Source organism: Haemorhous mexicanus, chromosome 1 (assembly GCF_027477595.1).
Source record: "Haemorhous mexicanus isolate bHaeMex1 chromosome 1, bHaeMex1.pri, whole genome shotgun sequence".
Classification (NCBI taxonomy): Eukaryota; Metazoa; Chordata; class Aves; order Passeriformes; family Fringillidae; genus Haemorhous; species Haemorhous mexicanus.
The window spans coordinates 112,852,220-112,879,908 of record NC_082341.1 but is presented as its reverse complement, the minus strand read 5'-3'; the positions used below and the strand labels follow the sequence as shown (position 1 = coordinate 112,879,908).

The following is a 27,689-nucleotide window of genomic DNA, read 5'->3' as shown; positions in this document are numbered from 1 at the left end:
GTGTTGCTCCACTGCCAAATTATCCCATATCCCTCGATCAAAACGGGAGGTGATCCTAATCAACAAGTTGTGCGACCTTAGTGCAATGGCAATGTCAGGTCAACTCGAGAAAGTGAAGAGACAGAGCTAAATACAAATAAAAAGAAAGAGAGAGACAGAAAAGAAGAAAGAAACAACCAACAATCCTTATAATTATCATCATCTGCTGCTTTTCCCTCTTCTGGCAAAGAAACACTCCATCCATTTGCAGAAATCGCCCGCGGAAACGTTACATCAAAACTAATCACAACGATTAAAATCAGCTTTTCTGTGCAAGAGGAGAGTAAAAAGCAAGTTGTAGGCTGGAATGAGAGTGTTTTTTCCACCAAAAAAATCCGAAAAAATATACACGCGATATATATATATATCTTTCTATATGCACGTTTCGAAGGAGATCAATTTTATGCCCGTGTGATCAGTTAATTTAATTTAACTTTTATTTCGGAGATTGATTCAGACTGGAGGTAGAGACATGAGCTAATTGTATCCTGATCCTTGCCTTGAGGGGTTTCAAAGCCCTGGAGCAACTATTCTCTGTATTTTGCTCTGTCTACCTTAGCCAAGCTATTGCATTTCTCTCTGGTGTAGCGAGGAGAGCAGACCGCTGCCGGGAGAGAGAAATATCGGAAGTGTGAGTTGGTGGGGGAAAGGGGAGAAAGAAGGGGGGAAGGAAAAAAAAAAAAAAAAAAAAAGGAAGGGGGAGGAAAAAAAAAAAAAAAAAAAAAGAGGGACACTTTGGCGGCTCCGATGTTCCAGGTAAGGGCTGCTCGGGATTGTTGTTGTTTGCAGCGGAGGGTGCGGAGGGACTCGGGCGCCTCTCGCTTCCACGCATGTGCCGGGCGCTCGCACCCCGCGCGGGGACGCGGCGCGGCCGCCTCGCCCGCCGCGCTCCCCCGCGCAACCCGCGCCCCCGCGCAGCGCCGCGGGGAGGCGGGCGGCGAGCGGCGGCGAGCGGGGGAAGGACGGAAGGAGGGAAGGAGGGAGGGGGCCGCTCGGCGGGCGGGCGGGGGGCGCCTCCTTTCCCCGCCGCTGCGATGGGGGGACTCGGGCGGCGGTGTCTGCGGGGCGGGGGGTGGGGGGGGGGGGGGATGTGTTTAATTTAAACGTGAGTGTTTCCGCGCCGGGGCTGCGCGCCTGGCATTGTTCTCGCCGGGCTGCAGGAGGGGGCCGCCATTGTGTGTGTGTCTCTGTCTCTGTGCGAGAGCGGGAGGCACCTTCCCCCATGCCCGCGCCCCCTCCGGAGCCCCCCGCGGCGCCCTTTGTTGCCGGGGCGGCGGAGGGAAGGGCGGCCCCACCGTTCTCTCCCCGCGCTCCGCCCGCGGGGCACCGGCGGCCGCGCTCCCTCCGCGCCCGGACCGCGGGTGCCCCCCGGGACCGGCAGCGCTGCCCCGTCCCCTGTGTCCGACGCCGGCCCGGATGAGGGAGCCGGGTCCGCCGGCTAAAAAAAAAAAAAAAAAAAAAAAAAAAATTAAAAAAAAAAAGGAAGAAAAAAGCAAGCCTCCCGCCGCCTGTTTCCAATCAGCGCGGTACAAGTTTATGTGAGCGCGCCCCGCGGGCACCGAGCGTGCTCGGACTGTTCGGGGGAATTAAAGATGGGCGAAACGCTTCCCTCTCCTGGGCGGCGGGGGTTGCCGAGGAGCGCGGCTGCTCGCCGGCCAGGAAGGGCAGGGAAGGGAAGGGAAGGGGCCGCCCGGTGCCCGCAGGCAGCGCCCGGTGAGCGGCGGGGGCGCGGTGCGGCTGGTGGTTCCCATAATTGTCGTTCCCGGTCACTAGCCCGGAGGACAAGCTGGGCCTGGAACGCAACTTTCCAGTTTCAGCTGCCCCCGAGCTCCCGGGGGCGGCCGGGGACCGTGGAAGGGGGCTGGGCGCTGCGGGCGTGGGGAGTGGGGAGTGGGGAAACTCCGGGGTGACCGGGGGAAGTTGGGTCCTTGCGCACGCCGAGTGCGGCGGGCAGAAAAAAAAAAGAAAAAAAAAAGTATCGGTTTAATAGTTGCGGTGGGGTTCGGCAGCGCCCGCGGAAGGATGCTCGGCCCGCGGAAGGATGCAGGCCCCGCGGGTCGGAGGCACTTGGCGAAACTTCCCTTTGCCTATTCAAAATGACTGCGGTGATTTTGGTGTATTAATTGCGCCCGAAGCACAACACAAAATGTTCTAGCACACGCTAGAGGTCCCTCTCAGAGCTGTCAGGCGTTAGGGTGTTTTCAGGTTGGGTTGTTCTTCATTATTTATTTTTCCCCGCTTTAACTGTTTGTACAAAACCGGCTGTCCCTTCAAATGCCAGCGCAGCGTGCTTTGTTCAAAGAAGGGTGAAAAAAGATTTGCGACTTTCTTGTTTGTGCCCTGGTTGTTTAGGCATCAGTTAATAAACTGCACTCTTGAAAAAACGAACGTAAACAGTATTAATTTCATACAGTGATTTATGAGTTTTGCTTGAAATAGCCTCACCGTTTGTTGTTGGGGCCAATTCCAAATTTTGTACTCGGTTTTCTCATGTGAATCCTGCCATGGAAGTAAACAGCGTAAACCTTGAATAAGGATGCCAGGCAATAGCTTGTGGTTTTTAAAAGAGAAACATGCAAGCAAGCAAAAAGCCAAGTATTGAGATTACAAAGAGTCAATAAAGATGATGGAGGTGACTAAAAATCATTGATCCCGAGAAATTTCCATATCCAGACCGTGTTAGAGAACTAATTAGTCCCCCCAATCTTCATGTATTACAACAATATTATCACCATTTTACGGATGGAGAAACTGAGAAATAAAAAGAAGGTCACTGACTTGCCTGAAGCCATATAGCAAATAAAAGATAGATCTGGAATCAGCTAGGACAGATTTAGATCTCTTGCTGATTTGCACTGCTTTAACCATTGATTTCAGTGGAATTCTTCTGGATTTAAGTCAAGTTTGGACCTTATGTGTTCCTCTGTTCCTTAGAAACGCTGACTTAATGTAAATTCCATTTTGACCATGAGTGAATTAGATGCAAGACTTTGGAGGGAGTATTTGGTGTACATCCACTTTTGAAAGACAAATTGCTGTGAAACTTTAGGATTCAGTTGGCTTTTGTTTCTTCTTTTTTTTTTTTTTTTCCTCATTAGAGTTTCATTTGTCACCTCAGTGTAGTTCCCTGTAGTTGGGTTTTGATATTGTGGGGTTTTTTTATTGAATGATTTCCTCATGTCTAGTGCAGGGTTTTTACTGGATTCTGAGAGGCATTTCTTATTAGATGTCTCTGAATGAAACCTTCAGTTTTATGTTGGAACACCCTAAGAACACCGTAAGATTTCGTGTGAGGAAAACTTCCATTCATTGCAGATCTCTCTCAGGCAGAAATGAAAAATTGCATGAACGTTGCTTGCAAAAAACAGCCAGGCTTTCCCCTGCAGAGTGGAAAGGCTGCATGTGGAAGACTTGCTCACATAGGCTCTTTATTGGATTATGGTAAGTTTATGTATGGAGAAAATGCAATGTGAAGGGAAATATTCACTGATCATAACAAATGTTTGTACATTATTCAAAGTGGGGTCTCCCACAATTAACCAAATACCAAATCTGCCAGTCACAGTCAGATAGCATTTCACATGAGCCTAGCTGGGAAGGAATGATAATTTCTGCTTTCTGTATTCCAACTACTTTAGGAATATTTTCAGGATACCATAAAGCAGACACAGATGTACAGATTGTGGTTGTAGTACTTTGCTCTTCATTTATTAATGTGTGCTGGTATATACAAACTGTCTCCACTGAAGCACAATATAAAGTTCCTGCTTTCATGTCATCAGATGAATTTAGGAAGATGCTGGTACTTCAGGGAGCTGACATTGCTGCAGTGAGGGTCTGACCTGACATCCTCATGTGTGGGGAAGCAGGCATAGAATTTGGGTGTAATTAAGACACCCCTCCCCCTGCTCCAATTTGAGCTTATATGTCAGAAATAGAAAGCATTTAGTTGGGAATTAGCTCCACAGAGTGCATATGGTTTGTTTAAGACCTTGTACTGGCTCCCTGGCTGAGCAGAGTTTTAACTGCCAGAGCTTTAGCCTCCTTTCTCATGTTCTGTGCAGTAAACTACTGTGCCTCACTTGCAGTACATATTCAACTCTTCTCTTGTACCAGAGGAAAAATAATGTTGATCAGAAGCAAATTTTAGCGGAGATGCCTGCTGTTACTTATTTTGGATCCTTTTACGCTGTTGCAGTGGAGCCAAGTTGGATCTCCTTCCAGGAAATAAATTTAGTTAGTTGTTGGTTTTTTTCTGACAGAAACATAATTCTTACTCTAAATGGAATCTTTTCTGTTGGTCTGTGTTGCATTTATGTTTTCTTTTTACAGCCTGGGTAAAATTCATCTCTGGTATAGTGCCATTGACTTCTGTGTTGTTTCACAAGGCATTAATTTGTTTTTCTGTGTTAAAATACAGATTTCTGTTGTCCCGCTTTCCATAGAATACTCCTTTTTTTCAAAGAAAGAAGTTTGATTTTAGAAGGAGACAAATACAAAATGTACATCTTCATTTTTATTTTGCCCACCTTTACCACTCGTGTAGGCAGAGATCTCTTCTTTTTCTACTTCTTTGGTAAATTAGGTTGAGTATGTATGTTTAGAGAATGTCTAGGCAGGAGAAGGGAGTAGCTACTATCTTCCTAGCTGATAATACCTTCAAAAAAAAAAAAAATAGAAGTGAAAGCCATTAGCACATTCCATATTGATGATGAATGCTGTGGTTTTAATAATCTTGGGTTCTCTAACGTGCATTTCAGTCATGCTCTTAATCCAGAAATCAAATGAACAACATCCCATATCCAAATGAGCCAAAGCTGATTCTGTAGTTGTAATCCCGTGTTTATGAAGTGAATGGCTCACCTGATAACCTCTTCCTGACAGCTCCTCATCTGGCTGCCTTCCCCCACTGGCGGTGGAAGTCAGGGTTTGATGTGGTTGGCAGGTTTGTGCAGACGCGGCTTTGCAGGTGGTTTGTAGGGAGCTGAAGTCTGCGGGTGAGGAGTACAGAGTTGAGGAGTGCTTGCTGGGACAAAGGACAACTCACCCTGACAAGTTATTTAATGGCTTTTACTCAACTAGTCTTCCTTGCCCAGTGCACTTATGGATAAGGAAAAGCCTTTAAAAAAACCCAAAACTGAAAAAAGCACCTCTCAACAGCAGAGTTGCTCAAAGATGATAGGAAAAGGAGTTCTGTCTCACACAGGTTAATGGCTCTTTCTTCTTCTCATTCTCAAACAAGACCTTTACATCTGTGGTTGTTCCCCCTCAGCCAGCTTTTATGACTCAGTTCTGCCTCAAACCTCAGGTTCAGGATAGGCATCTATGGGTTTTCCCTTATTTTCCCTGGCGTAGTTGAGGATGATTTGCAGGACAGAGCCACAGGCATGTGCATCTCTCTTCTGACTCTGTGATTGTGGTTGCCTCTATCTAACAGGCTGCTGGTGTGGGAACAAAACTGCTGGACTAGGCTTTGTCCAACCTCACCTGTCAGCTTTTAGTTCTCACAGGTGATCTCTGAAGCCACATCAAGATTGGATCAGGCAGAAGTGATGGGAGGTAGTCTCAGGCAAAATATCTCCAGCAGACAGGAGGAAATGTTAGTATTCCTGCATAAGTTATGGGTGAAACTTAATCTGTAGAACAGTGTGCATCTCCAAGCATTCATCTTTGAGGAGAGTGAGCTTGAGCTGGAACCACAGCTAGAAGGCTGACTGGAGAATGGACAGTCTGTCTTTTGAAAGAAGATTAGAAGAGGGTTGAATGTCCTTTTTAGCAACAGTGTAGTCTGCAAAGTGATATAAAAATTCCCTGTAAAGTCACACAGGTGGTGAATCCCAGAGAGAAGTAGCTGTTCAAGCTAAATGACAATAAACGTGGATATAAACTGGGCCTGTTTAGGCAATAGTTTCCCAGAACACTTTTGGATGCATTATCTAGAAGATGCAGCATTTAAAGTGAGACCTTAAATTTGGTAATACTCTGTTTTGTGCATGCCTTTAAAAGCAGGGCTACTTGGAGAATATTTCCAAAAAGGTACCATTGTGACAAATAGGCTATGATTGACTAAGTTTTTTTAATCAGCATTTCTATCAGTGGACAAAATAGTTAGCTTTTTTAAAAGAATATACACATTTATATATATGTGTGTGTATGTATATAGATATATGTGTCAGCACTCAATTTCCATACCCAAAACCCACTATTTATTTTGAATGTTCCTTAGGTAGAAATTTGAAAAATGTCAACTGACAGAAGCATATTTAAAGCATATTTAAAATACAGAATTTTTTCACTGGAAAAAGAAATCAGTATCTATTTTTATAATCAGTGAAAATTTTGCATAAGTTTTGACAATGGGAGGAATTTCTGATTTGCTCTTCACATAGGATCCTTAGTTTAATTCCAGCTGCAAAACTATTTCTCTTTCTATAGTTCTTCAGTTTTTCCAAATTAGACCCTTAATGCTTATAGTTTTCCTATGATTTCTTTAGTGGCACTCACTTTATTTTCAACACATTCTATAAGACGGAGAAGGGAGATTCAGCAAAGAAACATGAGCAAAAAGCCCTTTTTTCTTTTCCTCACTTTCTTACAAACGTAACTTAAAAACATCCTCTCGATCATCCAGTCACCCTGTCAACTTTCAGCGCGCTAATTTGCTTTCATGCCCAGTCTGTAAATCCTGGTGGGGCAGGACCATCTCCCCTCCTGCAGCAGAGCACTGCAGGTATTCCACAATTAAAAATATCTGCTGCCATCAGTGTTGCCAGGAGAGCAGGGAGAGGAGAGAGGAGGAGCGGCAGGTTACTTCGAATAACTGGTGGAAGCCAAAGGCTCAAGGGGCTGCCGAAGCAGCTGAAAGTTTGCTTCCTAAGAGCACTTTGCCTTGAAACAGCTTTATTTCCCTCCACGAACAGAACTCGGCGGCGGCATTAGGTGGAAGAGGTGCTTACAAGGGGAATACAGGTCCGGCAGCATGATCCCAGAGCTGCCAAGGGAAGGAGGGAGGAGCGCCCGGTTCGCCAGGACGTGGGGAATGGAATGGAATGGAATGGAATGGAATGGAATGGAATGGAATGGAATGGAATGGAATGGAATGGAATGGAATGAGGGTCTCTAGCTAAAATACCAATGCGAGTCTCCCCAGGATGCTTTCTAAACAAGGCAAGACTCGCCAAAAGGTTTAGTTAAGTTGCCCTAACAGAGGTTGATGGGCCATCCGTTCAGCTGCTGAATAATTCACAGATCGTTATCGTTTCTGTAGCCCATTATGTACCCATTACACCCAATCACTTCTAAACACTGAGGAGAGATAATCCATGCGCTAAGGACCACTCAGGCAAGGTAAACAGACATTCCTGGCTTGCCGGTGACAGGCAGGTGTGAGACCATTTATCTACAGCAGCCTGCTCTGCTCTAAGTGGGACGGCAGGAGAGGGGTTTGACAGGCTTAACATCTGTATGGGAGAGGGCCCAGAGTGATGGCAGGGCAGCTGTCCCAGCTGGTGGCTCTAAGTGAAGTGTGATAGATGAGTAATACGATGATGATTGACTCTCACAATTAATAGACAAATATCCTGTATATAGGTTAAGAGAAGTTTTATAGATTTGCAGTTATGTTTCACCCCCTCGCGTGGTTATCAAGGGACAGCTGGAGTTGAGACATCTGGGAGGGCTGGCTTGTTCACATCTGTATGGGAGAGGGCTCAGAGTGATGGCAGGGCAGCTGTCCCAGCTGGTGGCTGTAGGTGAAGGCATGAAGACCCTAACAGAAGAAAATGAGAAAAGGGCTGACTAAATGGGCAGAGGACAATTTACACTCTGGTTATCAAAGGCGGGTGGCAGATGCAAGGGATTTAGGGAGAACCTTGAAGACTGGTGAAAGTCCAAGGGAGGAATTCAAACAGAGTCAAAAGGGAGAGCTGGGCCAGGTAGGACTCCAGCCTGTGTGGACAAACAAAAGGCCAATGGGTTTATTCTAGGCATTCAGGAGATGGTCACTGATGAGATCCAGGTGAAATCTTACATGGATCTGCAGCTCGACTCTGGAGAAGGGGGAAAGAAGCAGTGGAGTTCAAGATGGCTGCAGATGTGAGCTGAAAGACAAAATGAGAAAGTGCAACCTTCCATATCCTCCAGCTTTTCCTTACAGTGGCCTCTGTGGTACAAAAATAGCTTGGGATTCCTGGAGGCAAAATGAGGACGTGATTTTTGCTGTTAGGAGAAAACTGAATTTCTGAGGCTGGTAATGCTTTTTCAAGGAAGAGACGTCCTGAGAAACCAGTAGGCAGGAGCATTCCTGTTTGGGAAGAACTCTGGTCAAGAACAAAACATCTCTTTCTCAGGGAGAGAGGTGGTTCTTTCAGGGAAAACTGTGGCTTTGAAGAGGCATTTTCTTTAACTCAAAAATCTGTGTTTATTACTGGCTGCATGCAGTCTTTCCTTTTTTCCTTAGTCTTCCTTGAGTACTTGCATCAATGTCCTGCAACTGAGAGTTCCACAGGTTGCTGAGAGATAAGCTGAAGAGTGATATCCTTATTCATTTATAAGCTAATGCCTTTTCTAATTCCATTAGGTGCCCTCTTGTTTTATGAAGGGCATCTGATTTCTCCTTCACACCATTCATTATTTTATATACCTCAATTCCATCATCTTTTACTGTTTTCCTTTCTAAATGAAATAGTTCTGGTTTTAATCTTTTTGTTTAGAAATACCCCCACATGTCTCTAATCTTTTTTGTTGCCTTTGGCTATCTAGTGTAGCTATCTATCACTCCCATCTTGCTTCTCACTGGATCTTTTAAAGCTAGTTCCAAAGTCATCAGCGTGAAAGAGACTGAAGGATGGTATTGTGGTTAAAGTATATTACTGAGACTCCAAATTTCTTCTTCCAGATCTCCTGCCCTATGACCTTAGACTAATCACTTGGCTGCAGAGTTTCACAGTTTCCCTTGTAGTTCCAGAAAATACCACGGGGAAATCTCAAGGAAAATATGTTAAGTGTTTCTCTCTGTCTAGATGGAAATTATTCTAGATGTGTAGCCATGTTAAATGTAGTGGTTTTGGTTGTTTTTCCACAAGGCATCTGCATGTGTGTTGAAATTTGTAACCTCTCCCTAACTCTTTGATTGTATGGTGCTTGACTGTTTCCTATTTGTTACACTACTCTGATATTAGGTTCCAAACATATTCAATTAAGTAATTTCTTTTTTGTTATTTTATGGTGAGCTTTGTATGGAAAGTATGAGTTGCTAGCAATTTGGGCCAAACAGACATATGACTTTCATGTATCCTTGGGGATTTGGAAAGTCAGCACAGTTCTGATGAAAGTGAAAAACAGGATGAAATTCTGACTTTTTACATGTAGGACACAGCCTGTTCCTGAGAGACACAAGGTACACCTAACTCCCACTCATACTTCCCACTTGTGGGATTTAGACCAAGGTATTGCTGGCTTGCCTCCAGTCTACACAAAGTAATTATCCACAACCTGTCAAGGCTTTTACAAAGAGCGTAAGACTCACCCATCTGGTTCCCTCCTCTGACGTTTACAGCAGGGCCTGGCTGTTACATATTTTTAGCACCTCTATCACTCTCCAAAAGCCCACATCAGGTCTGGACACCTTACTGCCTGGGTGTGTCATTTGGTGCCTCATTTCTGGCACACAGGAGCCAGGAGCACTCTGCATGGGTGTGCATTGCTGTCACAGCCCCACACGCCAAAGAATCTCCCAAGCACACGCCTTCCCAAGTGTCATCGCTTGCTGCAGAAAGGTCATGTGTCAAGCAGTGGGGGGAGAGATCTATGAGGTGTCTGAACTATAAAACCTTTCTTTTAAAATCTTCTTGTGCCACAAAAGATGCTGGAAAAATACTCTTTGATAGGATGCTATTCCAGCAGAATTACAAAAGCAAGCTGCTTTGACATTTGTAGCATAAAACTAAGGAAAACTACATCGTTCTTTACACTGCATTTTTTTTGTCTGCTTGTTTTCCCCCTAGCCCCATAGATCCTTTTTTTTTTTTTTTTTTTTTTTTTTTTTTTTTTTTTTTTTGCCTTGATGTCCCTCTTTCCCTTTGTAAACAGATAGTCAGCTCCTGCTTGCATGAATCCCCCAGACAGCACTGTCTGCTCCTTCCACTGGAGCTCAAGCCTCTGTACATATTCCTGTGCCAGCCCCAGGAAATTTGGTGCTCTTGTGGTCTCTGTGAAAAGAGGCCAATCCTGGAAGACTCCTGATAACCCCATTCAGGTCGATAGGCTTGTTTGTGTGATTAAGGATAACACATAAGGATGCTCAGGGGTGTTGAGACATCAAGAATATTTGCAGCTTTTAAAAAGAAAAAGGGTAGTTTGGATTTTGGTGGGGTTTGGAGTGCTTTGTTTCCCTTATGCCTTATAGCTGGCATTTTGTCATAGCCTTCTGCTCACTAGCATTCCCATGACACATGAACATGCTCAAAAAAACTTCTTGTGAGAAGTCAGAGAGCTTCATTAAATTTTCAAAGTTTAGAGCTGTGATCCTCTTTGCCCCTCTCTACGGGCGGCTGGCCCTGCCAGATTCTGGTTGCTTATGTGAACATTTGATAAATCTCACTGTGGACTACATTTGCTCTTTCACCCAAACAGTCATCACACACGTTTTCCTAACACTTTAAAATTATGCCTGCCAAACATTTTCTGATGTAAAGTTAAAAGCCATCTATTACTGAAGTGATTTTTCAGCCCTTGTGGGCATGTTTTTCTTTCTTCTTTTTTTTTCTTCTTGTGTAGTTCAGATAGTTTCAAGCTCTTTTAAACAGACTGCCAAGGGTCAGTTTCAAAAAAAAAAAAAAATTCTTCTTTAGTTTTCTCCTAAAAAGTATGGTGGTGCTGTTGTTTTCTTTTATGCAACTCCTTTCAAAGCTGAATTCCAGTGAATTTAATGTTTTCTTACTGCCACGGCCACAGAAAACTTAATATAAGGCTGGAGATTGCTGCTTATTCTCTGTAAAGGTGTCAGTCCTGCACTTACATCTGGAAGGAGACTTTTCCCATTGACTTCAGTCAGCCACAGCCAAATAGAGCCCATCCCACAATGCTGAAGCTGATGACACTCTCTCTGAAGTTGACACCCTCTCTGAAGTGGCCTCCACCGTGTGCAGTGACATTTATGCCCTGCTGTGCTCCTGAGATGCCCAAACTGGCAATGAGGCTTGAAGGATGCACAGCTCCCCCCTGGCTGCCATGCTTACCTGCAGGGAAGGGAACTGGGATGGAATTGGATCCAACTCATCCAGGCTTGGAGCACTCCCAGGTTCCCCAGTCTAAGCTGGACCTGTGTGGATTTGGTTGCATCTTTGCAGTCCAGTGATCTGGTGTCACTCATAGCCAGGGTCTACATGCAAACCATTTGTTCATAGTCAGAGCTTTGCCTGACCATTCCCTAATTTTTACTCCCTGTACAGCTCATATTCCTCCAGTCAGTGTGTGAGCAGAAGGCAAGATGTCACTTCTTTCCTCCCTTTCCTCCCCTTCTCAGTGCTCCGGGCATTTTCCTTTAAATGCCTCTATTTTTCCTCTGGGTTCCAGAGCTGTGCATGGTTTTTGAAACTGATTAAAGCAGTTTGTCCTGCCATGGCAGAGAGATGCTAAAACAAAGCATGTGTGTCTCTTGGTCTTAAACCAGGATTTTTCTTACTCTTTTTTTCCCAGCTGCTTGTTTAGCAAACATGGTTAAACAGGATCATGGTGTAAAAAAACAAAGCAACTCTTACCTTTCTAGAGACCACCAGCCTGATAACACACCCAGCTTTTTTCCAAAACCCTGCTAGTGCCCTTGAACTCACTGAAGCCTGCTCCAGCATGGATTGGTCTGACCAATCTGAATTCATCGTTTCCCTTCAAAGCGCCTTGGCAGGACCTTTATTTGAAATCGTATTTGTTGCTTGTTTGTGTCACAACTGCACTTCATGCAGTTTCTGGAAGTGTAGAGACTTGGGTCTGGGCCAGTCCTAAATAAAGAAGCTAATACACAATTACCCCCCCAGCCTGGTGAAAGATGGGAAATAGAAAACAACGTATAAAGCCTCCTCGGGTGCAGATAGAAGCTTAATAACAATATAACACTTAAACTGCACTGCAATTAAAATATAATCCTTTAAATTTCTTGCATTTGGAGGGAGGAGAGAATTGGACAGAAGTGCAGAGAAGGAGTCAGAAGTGGAGGCATTACAATCTTTACCCTCAACATGGAACTACTTAAGCTTACCATAATTGCATCACAGAAGGTATGCATACCCTGAAACCAAAAAGGAAGCAGGAAGGCTAGAAAAAACAAACACAGCATGATGAACCAAACAGGTAACCTTCAGGAAAAGGAAATCTAGCCCTGGCTAACCCAAAAGACAGGAACGTAAACTGGCAAGGGAAAACGAAACACGGGAAACAGGAACACTGAGAGGATATTTCAAATGCAAAGAGACACATTTCTACAAACAAACGAGAAATTAAAATATCTATAACAGAATCAGTGAATTTGCTGGATCAAAGGGGCAGTTAAAAATGACAAGATACAATTATAGAGACTACATTATATGCTCCCATCAGTCTTTACCAATTGAAAATGCAGTCAGTCTCTCGATATTCTATTTAATTACTGTAGATGGGTGCCTGTCAAACACTGAGGTATCAGAAGAGAAACTGCAGGATTGACATGCTAAAGTAACAAACCTCCCAGAGCAGATGGCATCAATCAAGACTGATAGCTGTTAACAAAATCATGCAAGTTCCCCTTACAAATAGGCTATTCTGCTATACCAAAGCAATGGAACATTGCATTTATTTTACTTCAAAATCATGATCATCTCAATCGAATGGAAAAGAAAGAAATGTTGAAATATATGTTAGCAAACTCAAAAATCTGCTTAATGCTAAGCACGGCTGATCCAGTAACACTGAAAAATGCCTTTTATAATTTCCTAAAAAAGTCTTGAAGTTCTCGGAGATTATGCAGAACCATTTAATATATAAAGTTTTAAGGAAATTTCAGAAAGTCTTTGATAATTTATCTCAGAAGACGTTGTTAAGAAAATCTAAATCATGAAGTGAGATGTGAAATTCTGCCCTAGATATGTTTTACAAAACAAAGGAACTGTTGCAGGAATGAAAAATGAAAGGTTGGCAAGGAAGGCAGTAGAATACTTTGATGGATTATCAGAACAATAAGGTGGGACATATAAACATAACAACATTGGAAAAATTATCTGGCTCCTTGGTCATCCAGGGAGAGATGACTCTGAAAAACTTGGGGACCCAAATAAACTGAGATGAAGAGGAAAGTGACATTAATTTTATTGCTTTGCCAACATGGAAAGTGCCAACAGTTGGGAAAATAAATTCAGTCTTTAATTTTGCTCCGCCACAATATTAGGAAATTTTTTGTGTAGCAGCGTTAGTTTGTAAAAAAGAAACCAGTGTTATTCCCAGTGTTAACCAGTGAAGACTCAGCTTTTCTAAATTCTTGGCTAGAATTGGCTGCAGCATCACTTCTGCCTATTTCCATGTTTATTTCCCTGCCTTTGCATACTGAACCAAGCAGGGCAATGATCTCACAAAGATCAGAAATGCAAAAGGAAACATAAATCCAGAAAGTCTAAAGCTGATAAGAGGAATTATATTTTGATACTAAATGGAAACTCCATGGTGCAGGATGGAGTAGATGACCTTTGATGGTCCCTTCCAACTCAAACTATTCTATGATTTGAAGATTCTATAACTGACAGCAAATATCATTCAGCTCAGCATAGACTGGCACAGTGAGGTTCATCTGGGGTTGGTCCTTAGGAGAGAGACAGAAGAGAAGGCTGTAGAAAAATGGGATTTGGTGACTTGGTGCCTATAAAAATTACTATATTTTGTAATCCAAAGGTTGCTTTCACTGCTCTTGTGCATTTTCCTTTCCTTACTCCTGCAATGATCATGTTCTGCTGCAAAAAGTGTTCAGTTTGTTATGAGTCATTTGAAATTTTGTCAGTCCTGGAGTGGGCAAAAAAGAAATGGAGAGATGCTTGAATAAAGAGAAATCCTAATTTATAGAAATGAATAGGACATGATTAAAGCAGTGAATAAGTCCCTTTCATCTCACACCAAATACAGTATTTGTGAGATGTCAGGATGATGAATTTCTTGTGAATGACTGAAGTTCAAAATACTCCTATCTGTAATTTTGCAGTTAGTGGCACTTCAGGGTCCAGGAATCACCAGAGGAAATTACAGAGAGGGAAATAATTTAGAGAAGAAACTTAGGACACAAATCACAGCAGAGAAACAGAATTTAGTTCCAACATACTGTACATGCTCTAGTCTGCAAGCTAAGAAATAATCATATGAAACCTCTCTGCCTAACCTGATCTACAAATAAAATCCATTTAATTCCTCCACCTTTCCCTGGCAAAGAGTAACATTACAGGTAAAATGGTGGATACCTTCAGGGTGATATTACCAACACTGAATTTTTTTATTATCTAAAACAAAACAAAAACAAAAAAGAAAAAAAGATATTGCATTTTGTTCTTCTTAATCAGTGTCCCCAGTGGATGCTTCTGATCTTTTTTAAGGGAGTATTTTAGAAGAAACTGCATTTGAAAGCCCAGGATTTGACTTTTGTTTTTTATAACAGGACTGATACTTTTAGGTGCAAAGTTCCTAGCTCTGAGGGTGCTGAGATTCCAGGCTTTAGAGGCCACCAGAAAACACAAAGCATTCAATATCCAATGCCTTCCCACAAGCTCTCCTACACAGACTCCTGGGCTAACACCTCTTGCTGTGTGTACAGGAGAAGGGCAAGGAGGAAAGTGAAAAGCCACATTGCACAGTCTTCTGTTCACAAGCACAGACTGTCTAATCTCCACAGCTTGGTGCACATCTTTGTGTATATTCTGGGATTAATGAATGTGGCATTCATATCTGCCAGTCACAAAACAGCAATTTGCATGCAAGCTGCTCCAAGCATCCCTGCCTGTGCCAGGGTTTTGTGGAGGTGGTCAGAACCTCACAGGATTAGACATGCTGGACAAAAATTGCTATATTTAGCTATGCATAGGGAGTTCCCCTGTTCCTGTGGTTATCTAGTACATTTGCAACCAGATGTTCTACTGAAGGCATTTTCAAGTGTTATCAATAACTTCTTCAGTCCATAAACTGATCACAGAGCTGGGTAAAACTCATTGCTAAATAGAAAGCACAACTACATGCCAGTAGACTGTCAGACAGAACAGCAGGAGGCAAAGAAATGAATACCAAGGTCTGTCCAGAAGTTAAAACTGAGCAGGTGGAACCTTTCCTAGTCACTCACAGGGACGGACACGGTTGCTCAGTGCACCATGCATTTGTGAATGGTGGGAAGATTATGAGCAGACAGTTAAACAAGGAGATGTATTTTTGTGCTCTGTTCTGAGTGAAATGAGAGAAACAAGTTCCCAAAAGACACAGAGAGCGAGCCATAGAAGTTATGGATTTGTTTTCACTGTGCTCAGAACCTTTCTTTTGCTATGAGCAGATGACAGCAAAGTCATCGTAAAAATTATGATTATCTGAATAGAAAAACCACAAATTAATATATTGGTAGTAATGATATTGACCACCTGTCCTGTTGCATTTTTTATCAGCAGATTTCAAAGTTTATAAAAAAAGAGGTGTTTTACTTTAAATGCATTTTCCAGAGAGAGTAACTGCTGCACAAAAGATGGAGTGACCTATCCAAATTCAGCCAGGAGGCAATTGGCTGAGTCAGGAATAGAAACCAGAGTGCCACCCCAATGAGGAAGGCATCCTAAAACAAATGGAACCAAGCAGAAATGGGAACAATGTCCCCACATTTCAGCAGTGAGAAGTGCCAGCTGGCTCATTCCCCATTTCTTTAAAATACTAGCACACGCCTTTTTTTTTTTTTTTTAATCTTTTTTTCTTTTTTTTAAGGTAAGTATTTAATTAATTACTGAACTGGCTCTGCCATTCCTCTACAGAATGAAAACAATCACTTAAACAAGTCTCTCCTGTCAACCCCACCCAACACCTACTCAGTTACAGCAGATGGATGAGTGCCACAGACCAGATGTCAAAATGATCTCAAATTTGATGCTCCACAAGAAACTGTAGCATGCTGCAGAAAAGAGGTGCTCCCACAGTAATACCATTGAAATGCCAGGTTGCACTGATCCCTGGCAGAGGTGGTGTGCACAGAACCCAGGCAGCAAAGGCTGCAGCTGCTGCCACAGCCTCCTGAAATCTTTCCTTCTCTTTTAGTAGTCTTGCCTAAATTTTGTTGTCTTCTGAGAGTGGGAAGGTTTGCTGTTAAAGGAGATAGAAATACCTGGCTGGAGCCCAAGAGGGATGAGATGAGTGTCTCCTCTCCTTGGAACAGCTTTGATTACACCTGATTTGTAGTGACTAGTAATGGGTCTGCTTAGGAGGCTCCTGGCTGCCCTTGGACATCAGCCTTGAAGGACAGGTGATCTCTCTTCTGAAACACTTAAAGTCTTCTCCTTAGAGATGAAGAGATTCAGATGTGGTGTGGACAGGTATGTACATATGTGAAGAAGGTGTGAAGCTTTGACATTTACATAGGTGCCCAGCTTCATTCAAATGGTTTATGGGATGTTGTATCCATTGACCACTTGAAGCAGTGTAAGCTTCTGGGCAAACCTGAGGGCCTTGAGGTTGGATGGACGGCCCAGAGTTACTGGGCTTACCAAGGAAATTGGTCACCCTCTGTGTCTGTGGCATGGCATGATGACCTGAGCCAGGAGAGCCCTCCTGGAACTGTAGAGCATCTGTAGTTGATACAGAAGAGTTCAGATGAGCTCCAGACGTGCCTTTGCAAGCCTAGTTTGACTTCTCCCAGAGCAACAACTCTTGCAAACAAAAACTTGTTCAGTGGGACTGGCACACTCATCCCAGAGCCAGGCCATAGCCTCAGCTGTTCAGACAGGAAATATGTACAAAACAGTCATCTGACAAGAAAAGGTCTGTCAAAACTGAAGTTTTTTGCAGGAATTTTTCAGTTTTGATTAAATCATGAAGGGCAAAGCCTTCTTGGGTAAACTGAGTGGACAAATGATCTAGAAGTACCAAAAGTCTGCTGATTTGAGCAACCACATAGGAGAGCCTAAACACCTGGAACCTGTATGAGACAGAGGTCCACCCTTCAGACCTGAGAATGGTTTTCCTTTTGTCCTAATGGGTATTTGAAACCTCAAAACTATCATTTCCCAGATATGTATTTGTTTCTGTCACACTGTCCCTATGCTGGAAGAAGTATTTTGGATACAAGAAAGGGAGATCATGGATGACTCTGACTTACTAATTTTAATTTTGAACCTCTGACTGTCTTTTTTTTTCAGAGTATTTAGCATTTTGCAGCATTCTGCCCCAGTTACATGTAATGAGCACTTAGCTCTTTCACAAATGAGATCTCAAGTCATTACAGTCAGACATCCACAGCAAAAAAAGTAGAAGGTTTTTGTGCCCACTTTAAGTTACTAGTCCAGTACCCTAACACAGAAACTTTGCAGCAGAGCCAGGGATATAATCAAAGGATGTATCTTCAGCTCCAGGCAAATCTGAGACAAACTGTCGGACTACAGATGCCTATTCAATGAGTCGCATCCATCCTGGGCACTGAATGAGGCAAAGGCCCTGTAGAAAAAGGAGGATGTGATTAGATAATCATTAAGTGCAAAAGAAAATGTGGCAGTAGGAGAAGCAACATAGCTATGCTGGCTTTAAGCTAATTAGTGGGGAAACAGATTTATTTTAGCTGTGGCTGTATGGAAGGCTCTAGTGTTGGGTAACTTGTATTAATGTCACACCTCTAGTGTGCTGAGCAGACTTACCATATTCTCTTTGGTGCCACAAACTCTCAGCAGCATAAGAGAGTCAGGATCTCTTTTCAGATCAAAGCTTAATCATGTTTCTGCTGCCTTATCACGTTCTCTTTATTTTCAGCACATGCGTGGGATCACACAAGGCAGGCATGGCCTGAAATACCAAGGCACTACATGTAAAATGGCAGCAGAGTCGGGAATTCAACACGTTTTTAATATTCTGTAAGGTCTTTGTTTACTAAAGAATAGAATCTATTCCAAAATCCCTACAGTGTCTCTGTTTACCCCTACATTTTTGATATTGTGTCCATAAAGCACAAGGAGCTAATCCATGTTAATCATAAACCAACTCCAGAACAATGACATGTGAGTGCAAGTTCTTTGTGCATATTGGACCTCATTACTGTGTTCCTTTTGGAGCAGTGACCTCACCATTTTGGCTTGTGTTGCATCAGCACCATCTAACAGTGTAGCAATGGAGGTACCAGAGGGTTTTATACATGGCTATTGAATTCTGTGTGCTTTAGTTGAGGTTTTTTTATACTGCATAATTTTGCAGATCTGATTACCAAGCTGGAAAGCAGTTTCTGTCCTCTAACCAAGATCAAGGAGGTGATGCCCACTAGTATCTTCACATCAGTGCAACTGTGCTAACAGTGATGAGACTCTATCAGTACAATTGTTGGTCAAAATAAAATGAAAACTTCCCCATTAATCAGTCATGTTATTAAAACTGTCAACAGACAAGTCCTGATATAGTAAAGGAAACCTAGTAACAGAGGACAGGAAGGGACATGGGAGATCTTCTAGAGCTCTCTAGTTGATATTTTGTACTAGTTGATTAGCAGATCACTAGAACTTCTTGGAAAAAATATTTTCTTTGTGACATTTATGTTCGATAAAGTGTTGGAGAAAACAAGGAATAGTAAAGAATAGCACCAAGCAATGCATATAAACTCTCTAGGCACAGCTGAAAAGTGCCAAATATGTGTCTCTGGACTGCCCTGAGTTCCCAGTGAAGCCCCCAAGTAAGGGTACAAATCAGAGCTTGAAATGTTTTCTATCAATGCCCTTTCCACCCCATAGTCTGTTGCCAGAGCCAGTTATCTACCCCTTATCATCCAGCAGCCCTTCAGGAGCCCTCACTAAAGGCAAAGGGAAGGAGCATCTGAGGCCATGGGTTCTGTGGCTCAGAAGACTGATTTCCCTTCATTTAAGGATTAATGTTTTTCACAGTTCTAAGGATGACTGCTCAAATGTTCTTAATCGTGTGTGTGCTTGCCTGATGGGAAATGTGCAAGAGCATTTGGGGACTGTGGCATTGGTACATGGCAAATGGCCATTAACAGAACAAACTCTGCCTCTGGCAAATTAACTTTGCCCAGATTTCTAGAGGGGTTTTTGTGTTGGTGGTGGTAGTGGGTTTATTTTAAAGTGAATTTATTTGATTAAATAAAGGAAATGGAGGATATAATTTCAGAAGTTTTGTGAGGATGGAGTCCTTCCTCCCTGACGCGTGCACATATTTTTCAGTTCTGCTTTCCCACTTCTGTTTGCCTAGGCATTGGCCTGCATCCTTTCATGTGTATTGCCTCTGATATCTGACTCATTATGGCAACAGAAATGTTGATGCCAGACCCAGAAGCAGTACTTAAAAACCTGCTATTCTCTCTCAAGCTCAAAGCTAACCCAGTTTGTGGCAAATGAATGAAATGCAATCATTTGGCACCTTGTCCATGCATCAGTTTGGAAACATAGGACCTTTTTCCTCTGCCCTTCTGTGTCTTTTTCTATTTAACCAGGCTGCCATAAAGACCAGTAACTCTAGGGTGTGGAGTTTAATGATTGGAAAATAAATAACTGGTTTAGTGCATTCTCTCTTGTGTTGCCAAGCCTCTCCTCTCACCTCCTAGTATGTTTCCCATTGTCTCACATCTAGGATTAAAGAGATTCCTGGATTTAAAAAGGGAAAAACAATCATCCTTTATGTTTGGGATGAAGAATACTTAGCCTTTATGTTTGAGGTGGAGAATAAATGGAGAAGGCAGTAAGAGAAGGGAAAGGTAGAACAGGACTTGAAAATTATTGCAGTCTGAAAACTCAAACCCAGAAGTTAAGTGACTACTCCCAAACACACTGTTTAAAAAATAATCCAGGTTTCATCTCTTTCTTCATGCTTTGTTTTAGAACATCATGTCATCATAAATACTAGAGATCAGCAAGATCTGGGCAGTGTTTTACCCAAACACCAGCAAGGACACGTGGCTGAAAGCAGACAGATTCCCCCACACATGGCTAGGGACAACTAGTCCTGGCAGGACTGCAGTGCTTGGTGCCACCTTGGGTAGAGCATTGCAATTGTTGGGCACCATGTGCCAAAGTGAAGAGCTGGAACCTCCTGAGGAGGCAGGCAGGGTTAGAGAAAAATGAAGAAACTTGGAGAAAGAGGGGTAGAATCATCCTGTCTTTCCCACAGATATTACTGCTGTTTGTGTGGGCCCATAGGAACAAGAGAGCAGCCAGGGAATCTCTCAGAGAAGTGTGGGAAGTTGTCTATCATGAGATGTAATCACAGCTCAGAGAGGAAGGGCTTTTTCTTTTCTCCTGCTTTGAAGCTGACAGCCATGAAATGTTTTATTTCCTCCTGTTTTCCACAGGATTGCAAAGGAGAAGAGATAAAGCAGAAGGAGGAGATCGTAGAAGGCATGTTCAGTGTAGCTTCACATATCAGTTCAGTGTATTTTCTGCACCACTTTTCCCTGCCTTTCATCTTTCCAACCTCTCTTAGCAGAAATGTAGGAAACAGTTAAGGCAGGTGGGTATGTAATTCTGCTCATTCCCAAAGGAAGAACAGGTGGTGAAGGAAAGGGCATGGGAGAAAGCATGATTTGGAGAGAGGAAAGCACTGTCCAAGCTGGGACTGATGTGTGGCATTTCAGTTACCTGGCTATGATGCACAAGGAAGAGGGGGAAAACTGAGGAGTTTATCTTAGAAGAATAAGAAAGAAGAGTCTCAGGTCAAGGATAATTATCAGCCAGATTTACCAGCTCAAGACTGGACTGTTGACTGTGGCATCAAAATTCAATTTCTAGTTTCTTTCAACTGGAGTGAACAAAGAGAAATTATTACAATTTGTACCCCTTTGAGAGTTGTGAAAAGGGCAAATGAGAGAACCCTTGCTGTACCTTAAAACACAACTTTTGTTCACTTTCAGCCACCTTTGGGACAAAGAGGGTGAAGCCAAGCAAGATATGCGATGCTTGGCACCACTGTTTGGAGTCCTTACCAAGTATCTCAGGAGAAATCCTCTCTTGCCTCTGCAGGCACAGCAAATTTACTTAGGCTTTACCTGTGACTGCAGGAGTCTGTCTTGAGAGACGGTTGCTGGAGGTTTTGTACAGAGCTGACCTGAGGCTCTTGTTGTCACATATTATCACAATCCTTTCTTCTTCGTCATCTCCTTCTTCATCTTCTTTGGCAACAACTCCAACTCTCTTCACAGCCTAGCCAACAAACCCCATCTCTCTTCCCTACTACCTAACCCACTCTTTTGTAGCACTCTTCTTATTGGACACATCTGTGGCCTATTAAGGCCAGGCCTGTTCTTAATCTTTGGTGATTAGTACAGCTGCAACTCCTCAGGTGTGAGACTACCTTCTGCACTATCTTTATTTTCTTACATTCTATCCCTCCACAGGCTCTAGCAACACAGAAGCTGCTGAGGGCAGCAGATTGCCTTGAGGAGCAAATCAGCATTGGTTCCAAGTCTGTGTCATTTGTGCCAGAGCCTTGGAAGATGAGACTTGCTCCTGCTGCTGCCTTCACCAAGGCAGAGTTGCTGCTGGAAGGGAAAAGAGGCAAATCCCACCTCTTGTCAGCTGTGGGATGAAGGGATGAAGAAAATCTGGTTCTGCAGCATCCTTCTTTGTCTCTGTTATATCTGTCCCCTCCCTTTTCTGTGCCAAATATGCTCTTGCCCTGAACCTTGTCCACTCCTGCCCTTTACTAGGACAAGAGCTCAAATTTAGTTTTGCTGCTGAGAATAATTCACTTCTTTTGGATATAGAGCTCATGAATATGCCTGCATGTGCCAAAGGAACATAAATGGATCAAGGCTACAGGAATGCTCCTACAGTGGCTTTTTCTATCCACTGGGTCTGCTGATGGGGAGAACTGCAGGCAACCAGACAACATCTTCCTCTGTTAAATGCTCCTCTCAGCAAAATTTTGGAGAATTGTAGACAGTTTGACAATAGGATGGCTTCAGGGCTCTAAAGGTTTGGCTAACTGCCAACAAACTTACAGGGCACACAGAGATTGTTAGAGGAAAGCACAACCTGAGTGGGAGTAATTTCAGAACTATTTAATGTCCTTTTGTGGTACAGCTCCAGGCCCCCACCTTTTCCTGTTGTTCACTGTTGCTTCATCTTGGTTAACTCAGCCCAGCCCTGATATCCCAGTATCAAATCTTCTCTGATACAGCAGTGGCAGTGGTTCAAAAGGAGCAAGACAGGATGCTAATGGAGGAAAGAGCCATCTCTTTGGCCTGGATTTCTCTGGGGTTTGGTTGGGGTGGTTTTTCTGGCAGGGGGAGGTCTTTACTCAAGAAGAATGTCCATGGTGAAATTTTACTTCTCTCTGTTATGACTTTTAAGTTATAATGGGTCAGATTGGTTGTCCTGAGTCCAGGAAGAGTTCCCCCCAACATTGTTAATTTTACTAATGTGGTGGTAGATTTTCTAGAGTTCTTGCTCTCTCCTAGAAAATCTTCATGACCCTGAGCTCTGTATCAACATTGAGGTCTCACATTCATCATTAGGGCACAGCAGCAGTCTTGGCATCTTTGCAGTTTACTGAGAATGCCCCTTAAAAATATAATAGTTAGTTGAATGATGGTTGATTTCACAGAGCAAGGGGACTTTCTATTTCTTCCATGTGGAAACCAAGCCAAATATGTGATTCAGATTATTCTACCGGAAAGTTTTTAGCTCTTGTGCCCAGATTACTAATATTTTCCCCCAAGGTGTATGCATTTTGCAGCGAGCACAAACAGAGTGGCATGGATCACCAGAAGCTCTCAGATGACTGCAAACAGCTGAGACAGAATTCTCCCTTTCCCAGTCTATTTGCTAAGCCTTATTCTGTTGGCAGATTCAACAGAGTCAACCCAGGCAGTGTCAGCCCAGAACAGAAGGATGCTCTTCATGGCTGAATGCAAAGAGACAGGTGCAACCAGTGGTCTTAGATTCTCTTTTCTTGCTTTTGGAGTGTTTCTTGAAGTACTTTGTAGGATTAGATAACAGGTGTTTTATAAGCAATAGGCAATTTCCACATGATAAAAGTTTGGTCTTCATTATCCAGCCAAGTGTCTTCAAACTGGTTATGCCAATACAATAAAATCCATGCCCATTTCTGCATACTTTTCTGTGATTTGGCAACATTTTACACACACACTTTAGAGATACACTCTTTTAGCAGTGTGTAAAACAATTGTGTCATCCAAGCCAGAAGATTTATTAACTGGTTTTGATTGTTTCCTTATTTATATTAGTCAGTTTTCAGCTGAAGTGGTTTTTTCCTTTGGTTTATTTTTTTCTATTCCAGTTGAAGTTGTAGAACATTCACAACATTTCCTGTTTGTTTCATGTCCTTTCTGCAAAGCAGAAGAAATCGAGAGGACCTCTCTCTGAGGTTAAAATGAAGGATAAATTTTCATATGGGCAAGTGATAGCTTGCCTACTGCCTATTAAAATAATCATTTATGCATAGGACTTTGAGAAACTACTATTGTAGGGCCAATATTTGCCACCTTTCATTAAAAAATATATTATTACTGATGTATTGTGTGGAGGAGTCTTGCCTAATACAAATACCACAGCGCTTACATTCAAATTATCCTGGAAAATGTTGCTTTACATTTCTGAACCTTTTAAATGGTGAAAACTTTTCTTATTTCTAAATATCAAAATTGTTCTGTTGACCAACATATAACACATTATAAGCTTTCAAATATTGCTCCACTAATTTAACAAAAATACTGAAAAAGTATTGGACTTATGTATATTTGTTGTTTTATCAACAGTCACCAGCTCTAGAGAAAGCTTAAGAGATGGAGTAGTCCTTCAGAGAGCTTCAACAAAACCAGAATTCAGCAGCCTGTACCTCAGGTGGGCTTTTGAGCAGCACAGAGAAGGGAGGTAGTGGCATTTGTCCATGGTACCAGGGAGAAACTTCATGAAATCTCAGAGTTCATGAGCAGAAGGTATAAAGAAATGAAGATCTGGCAAAATTCCCCAACGTGGAGGTGGTTTGTAGCTTCTGTGTGTGTCTGGTACTACTGCAGAGAGCTGGAATTCTCAGCATTACTTCCTAGAATAGTACCAGGCTTCTTGGACTTCATAGAGCTTTAGAGCCATGCAAGGGTCAGACTTGTTCTGCTGAGCAGCCAAAAGGCCTCTGGGTTTGTATCCTCCATACAGCAGAATTTCAGCAACCCCCGTAAGTGAGAAGGATTATACAAGTCCTGGGGGGACAGGCTGGCCCATGAGCATCCCACCATGTGCTTCTGGCATGATACAGCTTCAGCATCGTTTTCCTGTATGAGCTTGGATGTGATCAAAGCCAGGAAGCAAAGCAGGCAGGTTCAAACAGATTTCCTGTCTGTGGATGCTCATTGGTCCTGCTGACCTCAGTAGGACATTAGGATTGTTCTAGTTTATTCAGCTGCATGTGGGGTTCTCTCTACCCATCCCTAATTAGTCCAGGCACTAGTGGCCAAACTGGAATTCAGTAGCCAAAATTCTGTCCCTCTCTACATGGGATCTGACAAACTCATTTGAAGCAATGGGTTAACAAAATTCTTCTGCAACTTCCTTTGAAATACAGTTCGTGCCCCAAAAAATGTTAAAAATTGTTGCAGATACTTTGATCCATTTAGCTTTACAAACAAAGCTCCTATAATTCTGCCTCTACACTTTAGATATAACTGACATTCCTAAGTACTTTAACTCCACTACTTTCTGATTGAATAAAACTAGTTCTTAGAGAATATTATGAAACTTTTTAGTGTAAGCCAAGCCAAATATATCTTGCTGGACAAAAGAAAAGCTTGAAAATTTGGGAACTCCAGTGAAGATAGAGGAACTAAGATGATTAAATGCTCTGTCTGGAGCTGTGCAGAAGGATCCAAGGATAACTGCTGAAATAGCAGGAGATTTTGGTAAAGTATCCAGAAAGTGTCATCTAGCTAATCTTAAGGTAAAGAAAAATGTGGTACAGAAAATGTAAACCATAGAAAGAATGTATTTCCCTTCACTCCACTACCATGTGCCAGAGAGAGCGAAGGTCAGCTGTTCAGAAGAACACTGTGTTCACTAACTCTAATTTAATTATCTACATAAGCAGCCATGTTTGCAAATGGCTAAGGACCAAGCAGCTCCCATGGAAACCATATCAGGTGCAAGCCTGTTTAAAAGTACAGCTGGCTTAAATACCTATACAACCATTATTGAGTGCAGAGACCTTCTGATAATCAGAACAAAAAAAGTTCTTGGTTCTGAGAACTTGAAGAAATCTGGGTACGAACTTCTTGAAGTAGTTCTTTGTGATTCTCTGACTCTTCTACACATATTGCCAAAGAGGTAGCAAAAATGGCTTGTGTGTAGGATTTGGATGGTGATTTTTTGATTAAGAAATTATGTGAGGCAAAGAAGTCAGTAATTTAGAGACTTGTCCAGAAAACCAATTCAAGTTATCAACTCAATGAGTTCTCAGAGGCAATTTTATCTGGGAAATCCCAAGAGTTCCAACCACCAGTGCTCAGAATAAAATCTTAATCATATCTTAAAATTACTGGGATTTCTTCTTCCTAAAATTGCAAAACTGTGGCTCGCCTCCTGATTTCCAAGTATTTACAGAGAAGTAATTCAAGCTTTCAAAGTTGTCTGCCAAAGACTAATTTTAAACCTCTCAGTTCCAGCATATGGAGGAGGAAACTCCAACCAAGAATCGTGAGACTCTGAGATTTGGCAACCCTGCCATCAAGATGCTACTCTTGAGGCCAAATCCATAGGAATGGCCTTGAAAGAAAGACCCTATTATCTCTCACCAGCTCTTCAAATTGTCCATCCCCCAAGAAACTCTCAATTGCAATAAGATGCTGGGCTGTTTGCAAATAGATTAAATTGTTCACAGCTGCTTGGGAATTAACAAACTTCCTCCTCTTTAGGGTGCATTTCTGAGCCAGGTGGAGGATACCGTGTGAGGTTCTTGTAGGACCTGCAGTTGGCACAAGGAACACTGTTTTCAAGTCTGCACATATATCTGAGTTACCAGGGCTCAATAATAATTTTCTGGCAGATTAGTCCTGCCCTACAGCAGGTTTCTATGATCACTAAAGCCAGAATGAAAGCAATGGGTCTGGATTTCACACTTTATATCCTTCTACACTGAAGCTTTGATTTTAAACACCGCTTTATTTTTTTTTTTTTCTTTTGACACTGATCTGCAAGAGCAAGTGTGACAATTCACAGGTAAACAGCAGAGTAAACTGAAGGAACAGGTCCATAACAGACCAAGTGACACACTCATAACTTGAAGGAAATTACTCAGAATAACTCGATAAACCTTTGCCAAGATTGCTAAGGGAGAGATCAAGCACTGCAAATTGCAAATGTGACCTTGTTTTGTCCAAGGCAAAGGAAGAGCTTGTAATTTTTCTCTTGCTTATTTTAACAATGCTCATTTCTACTAAAAGCAGGGTCTTTACTGGCAAATAACTACCTGCTTGTAGTTGTATAATTCATGAATGTGCAAAGTCTTGGCTCTAGGATTTTTTAGATTATTTTAATTTATTTGATGATACCTTTCATTCTGTAAAAAGAAATTGAGTTTTAGCCTTGATCTTCAAATAAGAAAACGTTGATTGAAGCCCAGCTTAACCTTTCATAGATAGAAAAAGCAAGGCTATTCAAAGCACAGTACAATTCAGGGCTGGACAAAAAAGCTTTGCAGTTAAGCATTCTCAACAGTTGCAGAAGTGGTTTGTTGGGGTGTTTTTAATGCCAAACTCTTACAAAATACTGATGCTTACCAGATGCTAGAAGGTATTTTTCATCTGTTTTATTACCTGATGCTGGAAAAAGAGAGGTATATCCAATACATCCAGTCTTTTTCACTAAACTTTATTAATTTTCTTTTTGTCTTCTCTGAATCATTTCAGGTTTTCTACTTTTCCAGGCTTTACTCTCTATAACTTAAAATGCAGCAAAATGCAGGTGCAAACTGCAAAGAGACTTGAAAGGTCCTTTATGGCCTCTGGCTTTAAACCTCAAATGAAAGTCCTGACAGTATCCTGAGGCTTTTCCCCCAGTTTCATTTGAAGACAGGTACAGTGGGAACATTTAGTTCATGCAAGTGGTTTTGCATAAAGAACTTCCTTTATTTTTAAATATTCTGCCACATTTTCTACCATTTTTTTTCTCGGTATGAATTAAACCATGCTGATAGAGGAGGTGATGGGGTCTGACAGTAAACATTGCAATACTTTTTTTATACCAGCACTCTTCTTTCTTATGACCTATGAATTTGTTCTCTTCTACTCGAATGCTGCTTTACAAGTTAGTGTAACTTAAAACTCAACAGCAGTGGAAAGGTGGGTCTGGGTGACAGCCTGAGCAGAGCTCTGACACTGTTTAACAGTGTATATACACCCTCTGTGGGCTTCCTTTGAACTCACACAATTCTAAAGTTGCTTAAATTGGGTTTGTGTCAACCCAGCTGAG

At 42.4% G+C, this 27,689-nt stretch overlaps 1 protein-coding gene across 1 annotated transcript in view; it reads left to right on the top strand.

The window, feature by feature from the left end:
• The first annotated feature begins 649 nt into the window (after positions 1-649).
• The window catches only part of KCTD1 (potassium channel tetramerization domain containing 1), a 100,431-nt gene continuing 73,391 nt past the window's right edge, over positions 650-27,689 (top strand). The window contains exon 1 of the mRNA XM_059859667.1: positions 650-670. The gene's annotated coding sequence lies outside the window, so the exon portion shown is untranslated. The remainder of the gene's footprint in view (positions 671-27,689) is intronic.